Genomic DNA, 25,595 nt, shown 5'->3' with positions numbered 1-25,595 from the left:
CTTTGGTGACATTTTTTTAATGCTTTAATTATACTACGAGTCATGTTAATGTATTCAACAGAGTTTGCTTTTTCCTATAAAAATTATTACCTGAACTTCATCAAGCAAGAGAATTCATCTGGCCAATCGCAAATGGAAAACAGTAAACGATTCTTCTTTTACCAAATACCCAAGTATGCCACGACACCCTCTCCCCCCAATCCATCCTGGAAGGTAACCTCAGCTAGAAAAGGAATCAAGTCTACTTTGCCCACTATTATATCCCCAGCACCTAGCACAGTGCCTAACTCATTATAGTTGTATGTGACAGAGTTTAACAGTGCTCCCACATCTGGGGCAAATGAGTATTTCCCAGCTCCTTGGTAGTTAGGCTGGCCATATGACTAAGTTCTGGCCAAAGGAATGAGAGCATAAATGATGTATACTACTTCCAGGCCTGGCCTCTAAAACATCCTGTGCAGTAGTCTAACTTCTCCCCCAAAACACAAGGCTGGAAGTAAAGGACTGAGTCAGTGCAGCTAGAAAATGGAAGGAGCCCAGAGAAATTGGGGACTCTGCAGAAAATCTGTCATGGAAATATGCACAAAAGAGACATCTGACATACAGGGGCCTGTGACACCAGCAAAAATTAGCACTTGTATTATGTTAAGCCACTGAGATTTAGGATTTTGTTACCACAACTAGTATTTACTTTGACTAATACTGTGTTCAATATTTGTTAAATGAACACCTAAATAAATAAATAAATGCCTTAGGCAAGAATCTAGGCATCAAAAGTGCGAAGATTCCTGTCCCTCTGAGTTGGTTGACAAATGCTAAAGTAATGATGTTCAACCCCATTACAGACATTATGGCTTGAATTTCAAAACATAGGAGATTGTGGAAAACAACCAGAAAATTAGCACAAAGGCAGTCAAAACAGTTAAATGAGAATAGAATCTCCAAGAACTTATGTGTACCTCAACAGAGGGAGAAAAAGCATGTAACAAAAATTAATATCCATTCATGTTTTTAAACATCTCATCAAACTAGGAATACAGAAAAACTTCCTCAGCCTGACAAAGAACATCTACAAAAAACCTACTACATGTTACATTATACTTAATGATGAAAGAAAGAATACTTGGAAAACTCAATATTGTTAAGCTAACAATTCTCCTAATGTGATCTACAGATTCAATGTAATCCCAATCAAAATCTCAGGAGGGTTTTTTGGAGATATGAACAAGCTAATTCTAAAATGTATATGTAAATAACCTAGAATAGCCAAACAACTTTGAAAAGAACCATGTTGGAGGACTTACACTACTTAATTTCAAGACTTATAAAAAGGCTATAGTAATCAAGGCATATAGACATGTACATAGACAGTGGAACAGAAAAAAGAGTTCAGAGATAGAGCCACACATATACTGTGTGATTTTTGACAAGCTCCAAAGCAATTCAACAGGGAAAGAATAATCTTTAAAGTATGGAACAACCGGAAAGGTACATAAAAAAATGAACCTGATCTCTTTCCTCATACAATACATAAAAACTGAACTCAAAATGGATCATAGACCTAAAATGTAAGAGCTAAGCTGGACTTCATCAAAATTAAACTTCTTATTCTTCAAAAGATACCATTATAAAAATAAAAAGGGAAGCCATAAACTGGGAAGAAAACATTTGCAAATCAGGTATCTGACAAAGGACTTGTACTAGAGAAGTGCAATTTAAAATGACTGTGAGCTATCACTACAAACCCATTAAAAGGGCTAAAATTAAAAAGACTGACCATACCAAGTATTGGTGAAGATGTGGAGCAACTGGAAACTCTCATATATTGCAAGTGAGAATATAAAATGGTATAACCCCTTTTGAAAATAACTTAGCAATTTTTTTATTGAAGTATAGCTGGTTTACAATATTGTGTTAGTTTCAGGTGTACAGCAGCAACTTCTTAAAAAGTTAAGCTTTCACCTACCCTACAATCTAGCCCTTCCACTCCTAGATTTTTACCCATGAGAAATAAAAGCTATGTTCATAGAAAGACTTGTACATAAATATTCATAACAATTTTATTTGTATAGACAAAAAATGGAAAGTACCCAATGTCCATGAAAAGGAGAAAGATAAACTGTGCTATATCCAAACAATGAAATGCAACTCAGCAATAAAAATGAACTAGTAATACATGCTATATAACACAATTATCAAAACAATTATACTAAGTGAAAAAAGACCAAAAAAAAGAAAAAAAGAGTAGATATCATCTGATTCAATTTGTATAAAATTTTAGAAAATGCAAATTAGTTTACAGTGACAGAAAGCAGATTAGTGATTGCCTGGGAATGGGGGAAGGGGTAGAGTGGATCAGGGGAGAAGATGACAAAGGAGCACTAGGAAACTTGAAGGTACGATATACATGTTCATTACCTTAATTGTGGTGATGGTTTCAAGGATGTATGCATACTTAAAGAGTACAATTTGATGTGTTTTGACAGATCTGTAGTTCACTGTATAAATAAAACCTCAATCTGTTTCAAAAAATAATTAAGGTATAGTCAGATACTCATAGCTACTGTGGCCACAAAACAACATAACCAAAGATTGTTCTAATCAAATACAACAGTATTTTCAAACGCTTGTCTTATTTTAACTATTTTGTCTCAAAAAAAGATAATTCTTTAAAAACTCATATTATTTTAAAGGTAAAGAAATTAGACAAATTATTTTAAAACTTAAAGAACTTAGTGCAGTATTAGCCATATATTAAATGTGTACTGTACACACTTGTAGAACTAAATGGAAATACAGATCTTTCATATAATGAAATAAATTTCTAGCTTTTAATATAGTTCCAAAGGAATGTCACTACCAAATTCAAGACATTGTTCACTGCACTTATCTTAATTTATAATCATTCAATTTAAAAATAAAGTCATTCTTATTACAGTACTTCATATAAAAGTATTTTTATGTGTGTTACTTCTAAAACTGGCTGCACAGTTTCAAAAAAATACCAATTCATCAAAATACTTATCAGCAAGCAAAACTTTCACTAGCTTTGCCAACATCTTTAGTATAATGACTAAGAAGTCTAATGGTGCTGATCAAAATCAGAAACAGGATATTTTTCTGTGTGCCAAATACTGCAGAAAATACCACTTGATAAATAAAATATCATACTGTTATACCACTAACACAAGGTTACTTATTCTCAAGGCCTATGATTACAGATACACAGCTAACAGCTTCAAATAAAAGCAAAAATGAGTCTCACTAGAAATTGGAAATGTCCAAATACACATTCTATATAGCCTTTTGTTATAAATGCTGATTTGCAGGGACAGGCTAAAGAATCATCACAATCCATGTTTTACAAGGTCATGTTTGAGTACACCAAGTTCAGAAAGCTAGGGTTAAGTACAAATGATTTCTTCAAACAAGCATAAGTCTTACAAATCAGTTTGAATGTATAATCTGCATACACTGTGTATATCACATACACAAGTAATTATAAACTATATCACTTAGAATGCTTTTGGTTTCTAGTAACTGAAACCTAACTTTATTCATCAAAATAAGATAAATTATGCTATGGTAAGTTTTTGCTCATGCTGTATGTTCAATGCCTGTGTGGGAGGTGAAGGGCATGAGAGTGGTCTGCTTACTCACTTGTGGACCCAAGATGACAGATGCTATGACATCTTAGCGCCTGGCATCCATAATCACCACTACAGGGAAGAGAGACAGCTAGGTCATTCATCTACTACTAAATGTTTCTACCTAGAAGTAACCTGCTTAAAACCTATTGGCTAAAGAATCACATGGCTGTGCTTAGTTGCAAGTGAAGCTAAGAATTAATATTGTTGAAATGTCCATTCTACCCAAAACAATATACAGATTCAATGTAATCCCAATCAAAATTCCAATGGCATATTCACAAAACTAGAACAAATAATTCTAAAATTTGTATGTAACCATAAAATATCCTAACTAGCCAAAACAATCCTGAGAAAGAAGAACACAGCTGGAGGTATTAAAATCCCTGATTTCCGACTATACTACAAAGCTAATAAAATCAAAACAGTATGATACTGGTACAGAAACAGGCATATAGATCAATGGAACTGAAAGTCCAGAAATAAACCCACACATACATGAACAATTAATTTATGACAGAGGAGCAAACAACATACAATGGATAAAGGATAGTCTCTTCAATAAATAGGAAAACTGGAGAGTCACATGCAAAAGAATGAAACTAGACCACCATCTTAAACCATACACAAAATTAACTCAATGTGGATTAAAGACTTGAATGTAAGGGAGTGGCCAAGATGGCAGAGTAGGAAGACCTTGAGCTCACCTCCTCCCATAGACACACCAAAATTACAACTATTTACAGAGCAACTACTGATGAGAAAAAAACAGAAAGTTAGCAGAAAAGATCTTCTACAACTAAAGATATAACGGAACCGCAGAGAAGGGCAGAAGAGGTAGAGATGCAGTATTGTCAAGACCCATATCCCCGGGGAAGGCAACCCACAAATGGGAAAATAATTACAGTTGCACAGAAGTTCTCCCCAAGGAGTGAGGGATCCAAGACACTCATCAGGCTCCCCAGCTCGGGGGTCCCACACTGGGAAGAAAAGCCTCTAGAACATTTGGGTTTGAAGGTCAGAGGGGATTATTTTCAGGAAAGCCAGAAGGCTGTGCAAAATAGAGACTCCATTCCTAAAGGGTACACACAAAATCTCACACACTCTGGGACCCAGGGAAGAAGTAGTAATTCAAAAGGAGCCTGGGTGAGACTCACCTGCTGATCTTGGAGAGCTTCCCAGAGAGGAAGGAGGCAAATGGAGTTCACCCTGTTAATACTGACAATGGTGGCAGCCATTTTTGGAAGCTCATTCTACCTGGAGGACAATGCTGCTGATAAGCACTATTTTGGAATCATTCCTCTAGCTTATTAGAGCTGAGACCCAGGCCCACCCACCAGCCTGTAGGCAGCAGAACTGGAACACCTCGGGCCAAACAACTAGCAGAGCAGAGACACAACCCCACCCACCAGGAGACCTGCTGCCCTGAGCCCCTGAGCCCACAGCAGCCCTGGGATTGGCCCTGATCACCAGAAGGCACAGGATCCAGCCCAGCACACCAGCACACCCCCAGGGCCCTGCATCCAGAGACCCTGGGACATGGCCTCATTCCCAGTGGGCGAGCACTAGTGCCAGGACCAGCCTCACCCACCAATGGAGAGACACCAACCCTGGGATCCATGGGACCACTGCCCCACCCAGGCAGGCTGATACTAGTTCTGGGACCCCCAGGGCTCTGTAGCCAGCCACTTCATGACCCAGCCCCAGCTACCAGCATACTAGCACCAGGACTGGAACTCCTCTGGCCATGCAGCCAACAATGCCAGACCCAGTCCCACACACCAGTGGCTGGCAGCCTCCACACAAGGCCAGACCTGGCAACCAACTGGACCAGGACTAGCCACTTCTACCAGTGTGCCCACAGTAGTCAGCCAGCCACAACAGGATGACCCATACAGCCCACATAGAGGGCATCCATAGACAGTACAGTTCTGGTGACAAGAGAAGAGTGTACTGCTGGGACACACGGAACATCTCCAACAAAAGGCCACTTCTCCAAGGTTTGGAAATATAACCAATCTACCAGATATATAGAAATAAAAACAGCAAATTAGACAAAATGAGGCAACAGAGGAATATGTTCAAAATGAAGGAACAAGATAAAACCCCAGAAGAAAAACTAAGTGAAGTGGAGATAGACAATCTACTCAATAGAAAGTTCAAGGTAATGATTGTAAAGATGTTCAAACAACTCAGGAGAAAATTGAATGAACAGATTGAGAAGTTGTAAGTTTTTAACAAAGAGTTAGAAAATATAAAGAAGAACCAAGCAGAGATGAAGAATACAATAACTAAAATGAAAAATATGGGACTTCCCTGGTGGTCCAGGGGTTAAGAATCCACCTTCCAATGCAGGGGACGTGGTTTCAACCCCTGGTCAGGGAACTAAGATCCCACATGCCACGGGGCAACTAAGCCCACGTGGCTCTAGAGCCTACGCACTACAACTAGAGAGCCCACATGCCACAACTAGAGAGAAGCCCGCATGCCACAACGAAGAACCTGCATGCCACAACGAAAGATCCCACATGCTGCACCAAAGATCCCGCATGCCGCAACTAAGACCCGATGCAGCCAAATAAATAAATAAATAATTTTTTTTTAAAAAACAAGAAAAATACACTAAAAGGAATCAATAGTAGATTAGAAGACAGAGGAATGGATCAGAGAGGTGAAAGACAGAGTAGTGGAAATCACTGAAGCTGAACAGAAAAAAAGAAAAAAGAATAAAAAGAAATGAGGACAGTTTAAGAGACCTCTGGGAAAACATCAAACATACTAACAATAGCATTACAGGGGTCCCAGGAGAAGAGAGCAAGAAAGAGATAGAGAACATATTTGAAGACATAATAGCTGAAAACTTCCCTAACCTGGGAAAGGAAACAGACATCCAGGTTCAGAAAGTACAGAGTCCCAAACAGGATCAACTCAACAACACACTGTAATTAAAATGGCAAAAATTAAAGATAAAGAGAGACTATTAAAAGCAGAAAGGGAAAATCAATAAGTTAAGTACAAGTGAACTCCAATAAGGCTATCAGCTTACTTTTCAGCAGAAACTCTACAGGCCAGAAGGCAGTGGCACAATATATTTAAAGTGATGAAAGGGAAAAACCTACAACCAAGAATACTCTGCCTGGCAAGGCTTTCATTCAGATTTAAAGGAGAGATCAAAAGTTTTACAGACAACAAAAAGCTAAGAGAGTTCGGCAGCACCACACCAGCTTTACAATAAATATTAAAAGGACTTCTCAGGCTTCCCTGGTGGCGCAGTGGTTGAGAGTCCGCCTGCCGATGCAGGGGACATGGGTTCGTGCCCTGGTCTGGGAAGATCCCACATGCCGCGGAGCGGCTAGGCCCGTGAGCCATGGCCGCTGAGCCTGTGCGTCCAGAGCCTGTGCTCCGCAGCGGGAGAGGCCACAACAGTGAGAGGCCCACGTACCACCAAAAAAAAAAAAAAAAAAAGTACTTCTCCATGCAAAAAAAAGGCCACAACTAGAAACATGAAAATTACAAAAGGAAAAATCTCATTGGTAAAGTCAAATATACAGTAAAGGTAGCAAATCAGCCATGTATAAACATGATAGGAAGGTTGAAAGACAAAAGCAGTAAAACCGTCTATATCCACAATAAGTAGTTAAGGGATACACAAAACAAAAAGATGTAAAATATGATGTCAAAACAGTAAAAATGCAGGGTTGTTAAAATGTGTTTGAGCTTAAGAGATCAACAACTTAAAATAATCATAGATAGATAGATAAGACAGCTATGTACAGTGTGGGGAATATAGTCAGTAATTATGTAATATTTTTATATGATAACAGTGTAACTAGACTTATAGTGGTGATCATTTTGAAATGTACAGAAATACCAAATCACTATGTTGTGTAATGGGAAATAACATAGTATTATAGGTCAGTTATACTGCAAACCCAAACAAACTCATAGAAAAAGAGATCAGGTTTGTGGTTACCAGAGGCAGGGGGTGGGGGGAAAGGGGAATTGGATGAAAGCAATCGAAAGGTACAAACGTCCAGTTATAGGATAAATAAGTACGAGGAAAACACAGGGAATATACCCAATAATTTATAATAACTATACTATAAATGGAGTAAAACTTTTAAAAATTGCAAATCACTATGTTGTACACCTGAAACTTACAGAATATTGCACATCAACTATACTTCAAAAAAAAGTTACAAAAAAAGATAAATAAGTCCTAGGAATGTAATGTACAATATGATAAATATGATTAACACTGTTATATGTTATATATGAAAGTTAAGAAAGTAAATCCTAAGATTTCTCATCACAAGAAAGAGATTTGTTTCTATTTTTTTTAAATTTTGTATCCATGAGATGATGGATATTCACTAAACTTATTGTGATAATCATTTCATGATGTATGTAAGTCAAATCATTATGCTGTACACCTTAAACTTACAGAGCTGTTATGTCAATTATATCTCAATAAAACTGGAAGGGGAAAATAAAAAGACTCGAATGTAAGACCTGAAACCATAAAATTCCTAGAAGAAAACATAGGCAGTAACTTCACTGACATTGGTCTTAGTGATTTTTTTGTGGATTGGACTCCAAAAGCAAAGGAACCAAAAGCAAAAATAAACAATGGTGCTATACCAAACCAGAAGTTTTCCCATAGTGAAGCTTCTCCATCATCAAAATAAAAAGGTAACCTACTGATTGGAAGATATCTGCAAATCATATATCCAATAAGGAGTTAATATCCAAAATATATAACCTCATACAACTCAACATCAAAAAAACAAACAACCCAACTAAAAAATGGGCAGAGGTCTTGAACAGATATTTTTCCAAAGAAGACATACAGATGGCCAAGGGTTCATGAATTGCTCAACATGACTAATCATCAGGGCAAATCACAGCCAAATTACAGCCACATCACAGCAAATCACAACCATAATGATGTATCATCTCATACCCATCAGGATGGCTATTATTAAAAACAAAAACAAAAAAAAAACAAGGAATAACAAGTGTTGATGAGGATGCAGAGAAAAGGAAACCCTTGTGCACTGTTAGTGGGAATGTAAATTGATGCAGCCACTATGAAAAACACTATGGAGACTACCATATGATCCAAGAGTTCCACTTCTGGGTATTTAACTGAAGAAAACAAAAACACTAACTTAAAAAGATATATACACTCCTATGTTCACTGCAGCATTATTTACAGTAGCCAAGATATGGAAACAACTTAAGTGTCCACTGATAGATGTATGAATAGAGAGTATGTGGTACATATATACGGTGGAATATTATTCAGCCATAAAAATGAATGGAATCTTGCCATTTGTGACAACATACATGGACCTTGAGGACATTATGCTAAGTGAAATAAGTCAGACAGAGAAAGGCAAATACTGTTTGGTCTCACTGACATCTGAACTTATTGATATAGAGATGAGATTGGTGGCTGCCACAGTGCGGGAGCAGGGGACTGTAACAGGCCAAATAGGTGAATGAAGTCAAAAGGTATAAGCTTCCAGTTATATAATAAATAAGTCATGGGAATATAATGTATAGCATGATGACTATAGTTAGTAATACTGTACTGCATATTTGAAAGTTGCTACGAGAACAGATCTAAAGTTCTCATCACAAGAAAATTAAAATTCTGTAACTATGTATGGTGACTAATATTAACCAGACTTATTGTGATCATTTAGCAATATATACAAATATTGAATTATTATGTTGTATACCTGAAACTAATATATGTCATTATACCTCAATTAAAAAATGAAAAGTTGGGCTTCCCTGGTGGCACAGTGGTTGAGAGTCTGCCTGCCGATGCGGGGGACATGGGTTCGTGCCCCAGTCCGGGAGGATCCCACATGCCGCGGAGCGGCTGGGCCCGTGAGCCATGGCCACTGAGCCTGCGCATCCGGAGCCTGTGCTCCGCAATGGGAGAGGCCACAGCAGTGAGAGGCCCGCATACCACAAAAGAAAAAAGAAAAAAGAAAAGTTCACATATACTTTGATTTGGCAATCCAATTTCTAGAAATATATACTACAATTAGTTACACATGTGCAAAATGACATGTATGTGAATATTTCTGGTAGCACTGTTTGCAACAACAAAAAAAATTCATCTAAATCCATTGTGTTGCATTTACAAACTGAATAAAATGTAACTATTTAAAAGAATGGGGCAACATTCTGTGTACTATTAGGAGAGACTGCCAAGGGATATTATTAAGGAAATCCATCCTCATTATTCACTAATTCTGCATTTGTGAATTCATCTACTCAATATAATCTTCCTGTAACCCCAAAATCAATATCCACTGAACTTTTGTGTTCATTTGCGGATATACACAGAACAGCAAAAAATCTACGTCACCCTGTACACTCATTCTTAGCTGACTGAGGTCCAACAACATGTCTCTCTGCCTTCTTGTTCACTGCTCATACTATAAACAAATGTTACTCTGGGGTCTGTTTAGTGTCATATTTTTTACATTTTTATGCTTTTTGTGGGTGACTTTGCTGTTTAAAATGGCCCCCAAGCATAGTGCTCAAGTGCTGACTAATATTACTAAACACAAGAAGGCTTTGATGCACCTTATGGAGAAAACATGTGCCTTATAGTTACAGTGGCAAGCTCTGTGGAAGACAACTTGTTAATTGTTTAATAGGTTTTTATACTTTGGGGAATTTTATATCACTTGCATGTACTACTAAATCAAAAGATATATAATTTTATAAAAGAAACTGGCAGATCCTGAGACAGGGCAGACTTCATGATTGAGCTACCTCCATCCTATTCCCCTCATGATAGCAAAATAGCTCAGTCATTACAAGAGTCCCATTACACACCATACCACCCAAAAAGAGAGTATAGATGAGACGCTGTTGCAGCATCCCCCCAAGTAAAAGACTTCAGATGTTTTCAGGCTGTACTTGTTTAAGCTTATGTCCATCCCGTGATCATGCAAATTTTATTGCCTATTTTGAGGCAGATTGTTTTAAGCCAATCAGAGTCTACTGCAGGAGCTAGTAGTGAGATGTGTGTTCCCTGAAGTCTATATAATGGTGACTTCTGAAAGAAAATCCAGGCCCTGTTAGGAAGGAGAAAAGCAAGAACGGATGCTGGGTAGGCACCCAGCAAGGTCAACAATCCTGAAGAAGCACTAAGAGTTGTGGAAATAAAGCATACACACATAAGACAACAGTATAAATTACAGTGCATAAGGACCAGAAGTGATCATCAAGCAATCAGGGCTTGGTAAGGAAATCTATGGATACAGCACATAAATGTACAAACAAAATCAGAGAAATGGGGTTAGGATTAAGTACAAGGAGGACTTATAATGTGATTGCTCTAAATAAACAACAACAACAAAAAAGGAACCAGCCCCAGGAGGATGTTGGAAGTCATTAAGGTAAATGGCACATCCAAATTCCTATGAAAGAAGCAAATTAGTTTAGCAGTTCTGCACCTTCAAACCTGACCAGGTAAGGGATCATAGAGCCAAACTCAAATTCTTAAATAATGCCTGACCTGAATAATTGTGTGTATGTGAAAAACAGCTGTCTCAAACTGTCTTATTGGTAGTTACCAGAGTATCAGACCCCAGATCTCAGATTATGCTAAAATAGATTAAATCTACACAAAATGTTTATATAACATATATATTCTGTATTACAAAATCAGTGTTGGGCCTCTAAAGGAAAATGAAAAAACAACAGTCCTAAAAATCTGAAAAATGAAAACCATGTGGTAAAAGGTAATAAGAAGTATAGCCAGACAGATGTAAAGTCATGCCATCTGGGGGTCCTACCCACTGGATGCCATTAACACTGACCACAGTACAAATTCCCTTCCTCTTCCCCTTCCCTCTTACCCCCAACCCCACTTCCCTTGGTATCTGTACTATTTCTAATTTTTGGAGGCCTGAAAGAAGCAAAGGAAATACAAAGCCCAATTCATCACTATACTTTTGTACAGTGACATACATAAGTCATATTCTCACCAAAACCTACCTTTTGTGATACGGAAGTGGTAATAACCCTAAGGTTTTACTTTCACAGTTCAAGAAAATGAATAGGCTAAATACTCTCACCACTCACTATCTCCTGAGAAGGTTGGAAGCAAAGATAATGGATCAATCTGGGTCCCATCAGGAGAGAGAAATCACACAGTAATTTGAATAAAGAAAATCAAATATAAACAATTAGTCACTATAACAGGAGACTAGAGTAACCAGGGATTAGCTAGTCAAAAGTAAAAAAACAAAAAACTAAAGAATATAGGAATAGCAGATACAAAGAGGATCCACTACCTTCTAGTGCTAGAATTCAGCACCCAAGGAAGAGCACCCCCTTTGACCTTACCCACCATGCACGCAGTAAGATCTAGATCTTGTTGGAGAGGGCATAGCCATGGCTCACTGAATGACGGTTAAGTGTCTATGGGTGCTGTGCCGGTAGAACTTGCTGGAAATCCACCTTTTGTAACTTGCCAGATACCTACCCTGTAGGGTGCCATGGTCACAAGGAGGTGTCTCACCAGAGGCACTCTGTTACAAAATCACCTGAGGGGAATGATGGGTTAAGTTGCTGGCAACTGGGTGCTGCTGGCCATAGTGCACAATAGGACTGGGCACTAAAAAAGCCACACATGCCCAGGAGCCTGCCAGAGGAGCCACAAGTCCAAGGAGCTGGGCAGTGGGGGAGCCGTGCTCTGGAGGAACCACTCAAGCTACAGGAGCTGGGCACTGGGGAAGCCATGTGGGCTGCAGGAGCCAGAAGTACTTGTCCTGACAGTACGTAAAATATCACACTGGTCTCCTACTTGAACATTTGCTGATTGCATCTGATGAACAGGAAATAACAAGTACTCTAGATGCCTTATTAACACACATGCCAATAAGTGGGTGAGAGATAAACCCCACAAAAGTTCATGGGTCCCCCACCTCAGTGAAGTAAATGGGGTTTAATAGTTTGAAGCAGAAGTTAGCAAACTTCTTCTATAAATATCCATATAGTTCAAGAAATGAATAGGCTAAATACTCTCACCACTCACTTGGTAGGTAGTCCAGTGGCTACCTACAAAAGGTAGGTTTTGGTGAGAATATGACTTATGTATGTCACTGTACAAAATATTTTAGGCTTTAGGGATTCTGTCACATATTCTTTTGGGGGTATTTTTCAAACACTTAAAAATATAAAACATATTCTTAGCTCACAGGTCACACAAAAACAGGTAGCAGGCCGAATCAGACCCACAGGCCATAGTTTGCTGATTCTTGATCTGGAGCATGTCGAGGTATCCTCTACAGGGTGAAATATAAGTTTCTCTACCTTGCACCACCTACCATGAAAAGAATCACAATGGTGGGGTAATTTTTTTGAATTCTGGAGGCAACATATATCACATTCACATGTACTATTTTGACCCGTCTATAGAGTCAAGGGTAAGCTGCCTGCTTTGAGTGGGAGCAGAGCAAGAGAAGGCTCTGAAGCTAGATCCTTCAAGAATACAGATCTGCTCATGTACCAGGCCAAAAACCCCAACCATCTAAGGCTCTGGCTGAGGGCAAAGGAAATAAGTGAATAAGTTGTGGAAAGAAGTCACAGATATCAATTATAGCCCTGTGGTCAACTAGAGGAACAAGGATTGTAAGTAGTTTTGCATATTTTCTATTTGCTTATTTTGTGTGTGTGTGTGTGTGTGTGTGTGTGTGTGTGTGTGTGTGTATATATATACTCTCACATGTACACATATGTTAGAAAATTTCCTTCTCTTTCCTTCCCATTTTTATCTTATGTACAAGTTGTTAGAAGTTAGCTTTACAATTTTGTCTTTAAGCAACAGAATATTCAGTGGGACTACTGCTGATTTTGAAAAGTAATATAGTAAGCAATTAATACAATGACTCTTGGGATTGTGCATTTGCTCATTTGGGGAAAGAGTAAAATTTGTTCACTTGTAAGGATAGCTTTACCTTGTTGGGTAGAAATACAGTTGTTTTGTTGTTATACAGCCAAAACAACAGGCCTTAATAAATTTTAAAAGCACATGTTCTGGGGGACTTCCTTGGTGGTCCAGTGGCTAAGACTCCACATTCCCAGTGCAGGGGGCCCAGGTTCAAACGCCAGTCAGGGAACTAGATCCCACATGCCACAACTAAGAGTTCGCATGCCGCAACTAAAACCCGGCGCAGCCAAATAAATAAATAAATACTTAAAAAAAAAAAGCACATGTTCTGACCACAATGGACTTAAATTTAGAAATCAATAACAAAAATGTATGAAATCCTAAAGTATTTGGAAATTAGGCCCACACTTCTAAATAACCAGTGGGTCAAAAAAAGAAATCATAAAGGAAATTAGAAAATATCTTGAACTGAGGACAAAAACACAGCATATCAAAATTTGGGGGATGCAGCCTAAGCAGTGCTTAAAGAGAAACTTGTAACTGAACAGGTGTATTAGAAAAAAAATAAAAGTCTCAAATCAATAACTTAAGCTTCTACCTTAAGAAACTAGAAAAAGAACATCAAACTAAACCGAAAGCAAGCAGAAGGAAAGAAATAATAAAGATCAGAGTGAAAAATCAATGAAATAGAACACAGAAAAACAACAGGTAAAATCAATGAAACAAAAAGTTGGTTCTTTTCGGATTTGAAAAGATCAAAACCAATAAACCTTTAGCTTCACCAACAGTCCCCAACCTTTCTGGCACCAGGGACCAGTTTTGTGGAAGGCAATTTTTCCACAGACCAGGTGAAGGGGGGTGGTTTCAGGGTGATTCAAGCACATTACATTTATTGTGCACTTTATTTCTATTATTATTACATTATAACATATAATGAAATAATTATACAATTCACCATAATGCAGAATCAGTGGGAGCCCTGAGCTTCTTTTCACTTGCCACTCACTGATAGTGTTTTAATATGTCTGCAAGCAATTGATTTATTATGGTCTCTGTGCAGTCAAACCTCTCTGCTAATGATAATCTGTATTTGCAGCCACTCCCCAGTGCTAGCATCACTGCCTCAGCTCCTCCTCAGATCATCAGGCATCAGATTCTCATAAGGAGTGCGCAACCTAGATCCCTCACATGCGCAGTTCACAGTAGGGTTTGCACTCCTATGAGAATCTAATGCTGCTGCTGATCTGACAGGAGGTGGAGCTCAGGTGGTAATGCAAGCGATGGGGAGCAGCTGTAAATACAGATGAAGCTTCACTCTCATGTCCGCTGCTCACCTCCTGCTGTGTGGCCCAGTTCCTAACAGGCCACAGACTGCTACTGTGCGTCGGGCACACAAAGTTGCATTTGGTAACAAAAGATTAAATGTTTTCCCCCTAAGATCCGGAACAAGAATGTCCACTCTCCTCACTTCTGTTCAGCAATGTATTGGAGATTCTAGGGGAAAAAAAAAACCTAAAGGCATCCAGATACAAAGAAGTAAAATTGTCTATATTCACAGTGACATGATACTGTATGTAGAAAATTCTAAGGAATTCACAAAAAATCTTACAGTAATAATCAAATAAGGTTGCAGGATACAAGATAAATATACAAAAATCAATTGTATTTTTACATAGTGATGAACAATCCAAAAACGAAATTTGAAAAATAATTTTACTCACAATAGCACAAAAAAATGAAATACTTCAAAATAAAGTTAGCAAAAGTAGGGCAAGACTTGTACACTGAAAATTACAAAACATTGCTAAGAGAAATTAAATATCTTAAACAGAAAGACATTCCATGTTCATGTTAAGATGGCAATGGCAATTCTCCCCCAAACAGATCTACAGATTCTATGCAATTTCTATCAAAATCCATGACCGTAAGCTTTTTGGAAAAAATGACAAGCTGATGCTAAAATTTATATGGAAATGTAAGGAAACCAGAATAGCCAAAACAATTTTGAAAAAGAAGAAAAACATCGGAAGACTTATACTACCCAATTTCAAAGTTTACTACAAAGATACCATATAATAAAGACAATGTGGTGCTGGTGTAATAAGAGGCATAAAGATCACTCAAACAGAAATGAGAGTCTGGAAATAATTTATGGTCACTTGATTTTTTTTTTTTTTTTTTTGCGGTACGCGGGCCTCTCACTGCTGTGGCCTGTCCCATTGCAGAGCACAGGCTCCGGACGCACAGGCTCAGTGGCCATGGCTCACGGGCCCAGCCGCTCCGCGGCATATGGGATCCTCCCGGACCGGGGCACGAACCCGTGTCCCCTGCATCGGCAGGCGGACTCCCAACCACTGCGCCACCAGGGAAGCCCTGGTCACTTGATTTTTAACAAAGGTGCCAAGGCAATTAAAAGGGGAAATTTTTTTTTTTCTTTTTTCTTTTTTCTGAACACATAGTGCTAGAACAACTGGATATTCATATACAAAAAAACATGAATTTGAACTCATACCTCATACCATACATAAAAGTTAACAGAAATTGATCATAAACCTAAAGAATGATCCAAAAAAAAAAAAACTGATAAACTGGACTTCCTCAAAATAAAAACTTTTGTATTTCAAAAGATACCATGGATAAAATGAAAAAACAGATAACAAGTTGGGTAAAAAAATATATTTACTGAAATAACTTATAAAACATATATCTGATAATGGACTTGTACTCAGAATATACAAAGAATGCCTACAGCCAGTAAGAAGGCAAACCCAGTGCAAAAAATGGACAAAAGATTTCAGTAGACATTTCAAAGACAACATAGCAACAGTTAATAAGAACATGAAAATATGTTCAACATCATTAGCCAATGGGGAAATGCAAATTAAAACCAATATGAGATACTACTTCACAGTAAAATGGCTATAAAAAAGACACAATAACAAGTGAAGATATAGAAAAATTGAAACCCTCATACACTGCTTGTGGGAATTTGATATGGTACACCCATACTGGAAAACAGTTTGGCAATTTCTTAAAAAGTTAAAACATGAACTTACTATACAACCCAGTAATTCCTTCATAGGTATCTGTCCAAGAAAAATGAAAACGTATGTCCACACAAAGACTTGCACATGAATACTCACAGCAGCATTATTCATAATAGCCAAAAAGTAAAAACAACTGAAATGTCCATCAACTGATGAATGGATAACCAAAATGTGGTATAATCATATAATGGTTATTCATCAATAAATAAGAACAAATTACTGATACATGCTACAACATGGATGAATCTCAAAAACTTTATACTAAATGAAGCCAAGCACAAGACAGCACTTATTCTATACATCCATTTATATGAAATGTCCAGAAAAAGTTAATCAATAGAGACAGAAAGCAAATCAATTGTTGCCTGAAGCTGAAAGCCAGCGCCAGGTTTGAGTACAAAACTCGCATGGGCAAACTTGTTAAGGTGATGCAAAACTTCTAAAACTGAACTGTGGTGATCACTGCACAATCCCCCAAATTTACTAAAAATCACTTATTTAGAAAATGAGGATATAGTTTCCAAAAGGTGATTTCCATATGAACTCTACCTTCCTATAACTAGAGAAAGGTACCAGGAAGATTATAAATGTTCCTATATTAGAGATCTTAACAGAGATCTACACATGCAGCAGAGTTTATGAAGAGCCTAAGAGAATGGACCAGATAACTTTCCAAAGCCTCTTCCAAAATCAGTCCAAAAAGAAAAGTCTGATATTTAGTAGAAAATTAAAAATGCTCAAGATTTGCCTTGTTATCTAATTTTTCTGATGAAATTTTTAAACTTTTTCCTTCTCTACTTCTACTGCATTCTTATTAAAAGACTGCGAAGTCAGTGCACTTCCCCTATAGGTGTTCTTTCATATTAAAAATCAGTCATTCAAGATCTATGAACAAAAACAGAGAATGTACATACCCCAGCCTAAAATAAAATTTAATAAATCCATTTAAGGGAGGGGGATCAAGATGGCGGAATAAGAGGACATGGAGCTCACATCTACATGTGGAATAATTCTCAAGGAAAACTAACTGCAAACTGGCAGAAGAAATCCTATTAAATCAAGGCTGTAATAAAGATACATACATAATTGAGCAGGACAGAAAGAAAAGCATCAGTTGGACCTGTGCCCCTAGGATGGGACTAAGAGGGAAATGGAGATGGCATGGGCAGGCACTTACCCTGGGGAGTGAGTGGAACCTATGCGGAGGAGACAAACCCCCTTGGCTGACTGGAGAACTGCTGGGACAGACAGAAAGACTGGAGAAGCCAAGACTCCACTAGTAAGAGGTACATGGGTGCTGGCTCACCACCAGACAGGGAGGAAAGAGGTCTGCCCTAGCGGCTGCTTCCTTGCCACACTCCCCAATCCACACCAATCCCATCTAGGGTAGCCAGGACCTGGGGAAAGACTCGATCTAGGGACACAGAGGAGACATGGGGGCCTAAGGTGTGGTCCAGGTGAGGCAGCAGTGGCCATTGTTGATGCTTACTCAAACAGCACCACAGAAGCAGCCCAGACTTCTGAAAGACACGCCACTGCTTCCCCCAACCACCAAACCATGCTCCCCAGTCCCAGCTCAGTGAATGCTCCAGCCCTGCCCACTCCACCCCACACAACAACCTAGCACTAGATCTGGGACAACCACAACAGGGGAAAAGACACACCTTGAGCTGCGTCTGAGCAGAGCTGCAGATGCCTACAAAGGCAGAACATCAGGTCTTTGTAAGCACACAAGTCCCATTTGCTACAGTACTCCCCTCCTTTGAGGCAAAGGCCCCAGTGCAGGGAGAAGGAAAAACACACACTTGAAGAAAACAGAGCCAGCTTCAGTCCGACATTCAGGGCATCCTCTTCAGCAACCTGGGAGCAGAACCTGCCCCTTACAGGGTGGCTACAGCCACTGAGCAGAGGGCAAGTCCTGCCTTACACCCTGCACAGACTCTAGCTCCCCAATCATCAGCCACACCCCCTACCAAAGTGATAGCAGCCAGCACACTCTGAGGAAAAACATGATTGGCATCCACATCAAATTCAGCCCTAACACCAAAGGCACTGGGCACACGCAGTCTACACAGGGATGTTCCCACATAAGAACACTCCTTCAAGACCACAAGATATAACTGTTTCACCTAAATTCATAGAAACAGAGGAAGTTACATAAGATAAAAAGGCAGAGAAACTACCCTCAGTTGAAAGAGCAAGAGAAAACCCCTGAAAAAATAAATAATGAAACAGAAATAATCAGCCTACCAGACAATAAATTCAAAACATTGGTAATAAAAATGCTAACTGAATTAGGGAAGAGAATTGATCTCATCACAGATCATTTTAACAAGAAACTAGAAAACATAAAGAAGACCCTATCAAAAACAGTTCAACTTCTGAGATTAAAAAGCACTCTAGAAGCAATGGATAGCAGACCAAATGACACAGAAAAACACGTAGTGATCTGGAAGATGAAAACAATAGAAATCACCCAATCAGAACAGCAAACAGAAAGACAAATGTAGACCTTTTAGAATATGTTTGAATTTAAATGACTATCAGTTTAAAGCAAGTAGATATAATTATGGGTCAACATATATGAACCCCATGGTAACCACAAATCAAAAACCTATGATAGATACACAAAAACCAAAAAGAAAGGAACCCAAGCATAGGAGAAAAGAAAATCATCAAACCACAATGGGAGAAGAAAAACAAAAGAAGAAGAAATGAACAAGGAAGAACTACAAAAAACAAACAAAAACAAAAAACTGGTAAACAAGGAATAAAGTGGCAATAAGTACATACCTATCAACAATTACTTTACATGTCAATTGGACTAAATATTCCAATCAAATGACATAAGGTGGCTGACTGAATAAAAAAAACAAGACCCATCTATAAGCTGCTTACAAGAGACTCACTTCAGAGTCACACACAGACTGAAAGTGAGGGGATGGAAAAAGATATTTTATACAAACAGAAACAATAAGAAAGTAGGGGTAGCAATACTCATATCAGACAAAATACTAGACTTTAAAACAAAGGCTATAATGAAAGACAAAGAAGGGCATTATATAACCCTCCTACATTGTTGGTGGGAATGTAAATTGGTACAGCTACTACGGAGAACAGTATGGAGGCTCCTTAAAAAACTAAAAATAGAGCTACCATATGACCCAGCAATCCCACTCCTGGGCATATACCCTGAGAAAACCATAATTCGAAAGGATGCATGCACCCCAATGTTCACTGCAGCACTATTTACAACATCCAGGACATGGAAGCAACCTAAATGTCCATCGATAGAGGAATGGATAAAGAAGATGTGGTGCATATATACAATGGAATATTACTCAGCCATTAAAAAGGGACGAGGGACTTCCCTGTTGGTCCAGTGGTTAAAACTCTGTGCTTCCAATGCAGGGGGCCCGGGTTCAATCCCTGGTCAGGGAACTAGATCCCACATGCTGCAACTAAGAGCCCCCATGCCACAACTAAAAGATTCCCCATGCCACAACTAAAGACCCCAATGCTGCAACAAAGATCACACACGCGGCAATGAAGATCCTGCATGCCGTGACTAAGACCTGGCACAGCCAAATAAATAAATAAATAATAAAATAAAATAAATAAAAAGGAGCGAAATAATGCCATTTGCAGAGACATGGATGGAGCCAGATATTGTCATACAGAGTGAAGTCAGTCAGAAAGAGAAAGACAAATATTGTATAATATTGCTTATATGTGGAATTTAGAAAAATGGTTCAGATGAACTTATTTGCAAAGCAGAAATAGAGTCATGGATTAGAAAATAAACTTATGGTTATTAAGGGTGGACGAGGGGGTGGGATGAACTGGGAGAATGGGATTGACATAAACATACTACTATTTATAAAATAGATAACTAATGAGAACCTACTGTATAGCACAGGGAACTCTACTCAATGCTCTGTGATGACCTAAATGGGAAGGAAACCTAAAAAAGAGTGGATATATGTATATGTATAACTGATTCACTTTGCTGTACACTTTGCTTTACAACATTGTAAAGCAACTATACTACAATAAAATAATTTTTTTTAAAGGGGCATTATATAATGATAAAGGGATCAGTACAAGAAGAGGATATTATACTTGTTAACATACATGCACCCAATACAGGAACACCTAAATAATCAAGTTTTATTTATTCCAGGGTCACAAGGATGGCTCAACATACACAAATCAGTCAATATGATACACCACATTAACAAAAGAAAAGACAAAAACCAAATGATCATCTCAATAGATGCTGAAAAAGCATTTGACAACATTCAACATCCATTCATGATAAAAACCCTCATCAGGGCTTCCCTGGTGGCGCAGTGGTTGAGAGTCCGCCTGCCAATGCAGGGGACGCAGGTTCGTGCCCCTGTCCGGGAGGATCCCGCATGCCACGGAGCAGCTGGGCCCGTGAGTCATGGCCACTGAGCCTGTGGGTCCAGAGCCTGTGCTCCGCAATGAGAGAGGCCACAACAGTGAGAGGCCCGCGTACCGCAAAAACAAAACAAAACAAACAAAAAAAAACCCTCATCAAAGTGAGTATGGAGGGAACATATCTCAACATAATAAAGGACATTTACAACAAATCCACAGCCAACATAATGCTCAACAGTGAAAAGGTGAAACCCTGCTAAATTCAGGAATAAGACAAAGATGCCCACTCTCGTCACTTCTATTGGAAGTCCTAGCCACAGCAATAAGACAAGAAAAAGAAATAAAAGGTATCTAAATTGGAAGGGAAGAGGTAAAACTGTCTCTATTTGCAGATGACATGATACTCTATATAAAGAGCCCTGAAGTTTCCACCGAAAACTATTAGACTAAATGAAACCAGCAAGATTGTAAGATACAAGATACAGGTTTAACCCTCCCGGACTTCAGACTATACTACAAAGCTACAGTAATGAAAACAGCATGGTATTGTCACAAAAACAGACACATGATCAATGGAACAGAATACAGAGCCCATGAACCAATGGTCAATTACTCTATGACAAAGGAGGTAAGAATATACAATAGAGAAAAAACAGTGTCTTCAACAAGTGGTGCTGGAAGAAATGGAAAGCCATAGGTAAAACAATGAGCTAAGAATATTCCCTCACACAATATACAAAAATAAACTCAAAATGGTTTAAACACCTAAATGTAAGACCCGAAACCATAAAACTCCTAAAAGAAAACATAGGTGGAATATTTTTACATAAGTTGCAACAATATTTTCTTGGATCAGTCTTCTAGGGCAAATAAAAGCAAAAATAAACAAATGGGGCCTAATTAAACTTTAAAGCTGTTGCACTGCAAAGGAAACCATCGACAAAATAAAAACACAACCTACAGAATGGGAGAAAATACTTGCAAATGATGCAACTGACAAGGGGTTAATATCCAAAATGTACAAAGAGCTCTTACCACTCAACATCAAAAAACAACCTGGGCTTCCCTGGTGGCGCAGTGGTTAAGAATCCGCCTGCCAATGCAGGGGACACGAGTTCAAGCCCTGGTCCAGAAAGATCCCACAAACCACAGAGCAACTAAGCCCGTGCGCCACAACTACTGAGCCTATGCTCTAGAGCCCACTAGCCACAACCACTGAAGCCCGCGCGCCTAGAGCCTGTGCTCCGCAACAAGAGAAGCCACCACAATGAGAAGCCCGCTCACTACGACGAAGAGTAGCCCCCACTCACAGCAACTAGAGAAAGCCCATGCGCAGCAACAAAGACCCGATGCAGCCAAAAGTAAATAAACTAAATAAATTTAAAAAAAAAAACAACCAAACAACCCAATCAAAATATGGCAAAATATGGGCAGAAGACCTGAATAGACATCTTTCTAAAGAAGACATACAGATGGCTAACAGGCACATGAAAAAATGCTCAACATTGCTAATTATTAGAAAAAATGCAAATCAAAACCACAATGAGGTATCACCTCACACCTGTCAGAATGGCTATCATCAAAAAGTCTACAAATAACAAATGTTGCCAGGGATGTAGAGAAAAGGGAACCCTCCTACACTGTTGGTGGGAATGTAAATTGGTGTAACCACTATGAAAAACAGTATGGAGGTTCCTTAAAAAACTAAAAATAGAACTATCATATGATCCACTCCTGTGTACGGTCTCTGGAAAAAATGAAAACACTAATTCGAAAAGATACGTCCACCCCAATGTTCAGAGCAGCACTATTTACAATAGCCGGGATATGAAAGCAACCCAAGTGCCCATCAACAGATGACTGGATTAAGATGTGTAGTATATATATGCAATATGTTAGCCATAAAAAAGAATGAAATACTGCCATTTGCAGCAACATGGATGGACTTAGAGAATATTATGCTTAGTGAAATAAGTGAAACAGAAAGACAAATACTGTATAGTATCACTTGTACATGGAATCTAACAAATAATACAAATGAAGGTATATGCAATAACAGAAACATGTACAGATGTAGAAAACAAACTTGTGGTTACCAAAGGGGAAAGGAAAGGGGGGGAGGGCCAAACTAGGGGTATGGGATTAACAGATACAAACTACTATATATGAAATAGATAAGCAACAAGGATACACTGTATAGCACGTGGAATTATACCCATTATCTTGTAATAATCTATAATGAAGTATAATCTGCAAAAATACTGTACCACTATGCTGTACACCTGAAACTAACACAATTTTGGTAAATCGAGTATACTTCAATTAAAAAAATAACAATAATCCATTTGGTGCTGATTTCCAGCCTGACTTGAGGCTCCGCCACTACCAACCTGGAACTGCCACAGATGTGAGATTTCCTCAGCTGTCACTGTGGCCTGGATAATCAATCCAACTTTCTATTGGCTAGGCTAGCCTCCCTGTAACTGGTTTTCATAAATACAAAATTTGTATAATTGTTACTTGGAACTACTTGCTGAAATATGGAACTTGTTAAAAGTACCATTTATTTTAAAATGCACAGTTTCACATACAAGCAGCAGCACATCTTTCACATCCAGCCAATCAATCAAGTTAATGCTTCGTATTAGACAACGGAACAAAAAATGCAGATATTCCACTACAGAGTTTGCCTTTCTTTTCTGGGGCCTTAGTAAACGTTTTTCAAGAAATCAAGAGGTATATGACTAAATAATGAAAAGAATGAATTAAAATGTATAATATACCAAGGTATAATTTAGCTCAACTCTAAAGAAGCAGGACCTTTTACTCTGGGGGAAAGAGGCCTTTGATATAACTAGGAAAAGCAAATTCTTTTTTGATGCAGTCTTTCTTGTACAGGTATATGAGTAATGTATATGAGGGCTTATTTCCCTGCGAATCTGGCGCAGTACATTAGATTGAAACATCAATTTGATTTAAGCTTAATGGATAAAGTCACACTGAATATATTTTTATATAAGTTTATGTATAAATGACCCCAACACAGTATGAATTCTATCATTTGTAACAACCTTTCCACCTCTCATGAGGGGAGTAATGAAAATCTGTTCTGAGCTGCACATCACTAAAGGTGAGTGACATCCAGAAAGAACTGAAGTTGGGTGGTCCAAAAGTGCCTGCTCCTCTGATAAATAACTCAGTAACATCTCAGTTAAGATGCATTAAATGGGACACAGGTTAGAATGAAACCAGGTGCCCGGGAGCTTTCCAACAATTTCAGATTAGGACAAACGTAGAGGCACATACAGGTCTTTGCTGAAAATTTCTTGGCCTTTATTTGACATTCTGGTCCCAAATTGCTGATGTTTTAAAAACTCCAAATCTTTCCCCCTCCCGACTTTTCTAGCCCATACAACATGACCACAGAGGGTTCATGGTTGTAAACGCGCCCACGTAAAAAAATTCGAAAAAAGCAAGCTAAACAAACACAACCCCCGACCCCCCCCCCCCCCAAAAAAAAACCTCTCAAAGCCTTTGGACGCTATTTGGCCTTTCATTCAAAAAAAGTGAGTTAGTGCGAGATGATCGCCCACCAGAACCCTCCTCCCCTCACAGCGGGAAAAGCCCGCAGAGTACGAGGGGTAACAGCCCGCCCCGGGCTCCTCTAATTGGCCTCCCGCTCCCAGCGCCCTGAGGAAGGGGGGCGGTGCGGAGAGCATGTGGCCAGCTGTAAAGGGTGATGAATTTTAAAAGGCGAGATTTTCACATCTCCCACGGATCCAAGGGCGAAGAAATTCACCTTTGCTCCTGTCCTTTTCAGAAGACATAGCTAACCTAGGCTCAATGAACAGAGAGAAGCAAAACGCCAGCCCCCAGCTCCCAACGCTCTGGGGAACTCCCTTCCTTGCGACCACCCCTTACCCCCGACCCCCGACCCTCTGTCGGCTCCACCCCCTGGGCCTGCTCCGCCCTCTAACCACGCCCCTCGCCCGAGGCCCCGCCCCTACGGTTGGCGCCATCCCATCCCCTACCCACTCCCCTCAGTCCCTGCAGACAGCGCGAGCCCTGCTCACCCACCTAGAGGCGGGGAACGGAGAGAACGTTCTAGCGAGTCTCCCTCACCCCCACCCAACCCACACCCCCAGGCTGACGTGTCGGCCGGACCCCCGAAGGAGGCAGCTGCCTTCGCTGTCGTTCTGCGGCCTCTCTCTTACCAGCTGGTCCGCGCCAGAGCTGCTTCTGCAGTTTGGGCAGTGGCGGAAAGGCTGCCACCGCCTGGTTCTGTGGCTTGAAAATTTGACTTTGCCTCGTACTGGTTTTTTGTTTTGTTTTGACTTTTTTAGAACTTTCCCGCGGTCGCTCGTCAATGGAGCCGCGCGCGCACGTATCCGCAGTGCACTCTGGGGCCTGGCCAGCGGCTCCGCGCCCCCGCGGCCTCGCGGGAAAATTCCGACGAATCTCTTGCTCGTTGGGCGGGGCGGGGTAGGGGCCCCGGCTCAACCGGAAGTCGGTCTGGCTGGGCGGGTTCCCCGGCGAGGGGGCCTGCTGGGGCTGTTTTAGATGTCACCG

General features: G+C 39.5%; 1 protein-coding gene across 6 annotated transcripts in view; it reads right to left on the bottom strand.

Moving 5' to 3' along the window:
* The window catches only part of FANCC (FA complementation group C), a 264,270-nt gene extending 238,891 nt beyond the window's left edge, over positions 1-25,379 (bottom strand). For 3 of the 6 annotated variants that reach the window (XM_079927798.1, XM_079927802.1, XM_079927801.1), the window contains exon 1: positions 25,241-25,379. The gene's annotated coding sequence lies outside the window, so the exon portion shown is untranslated. Of the gene's footprint in view, positions 1-2,418; positions 2,520-3,660; positions 3,720-25,240 lie in introns of all 6 variants that reach the window. The other 3 variants (XM_079927799.1, XM_079927800.1, XM_079927803.1) reach the window with 3 other exon arrangements.
* Positions 25,380-25,595: the final 216 nt, after the last annotated feature.

The sequence above is a fragment of the Stenella coeruleoalba genome (assembly GCF_951394435.1).
Source record: "Stenella coeruleoalba genome assembly, chromosome: 7".
Taxonomy (NCBI): Eukaryota; Metazoa; Chordata; class Mammalia; order Artiodactyla; family Delphinidae; genus Stenella; species Stenella coeruleoalba.
This window is presented reverse-complemented; position numbering and strand designations above follow the sequence as displayed.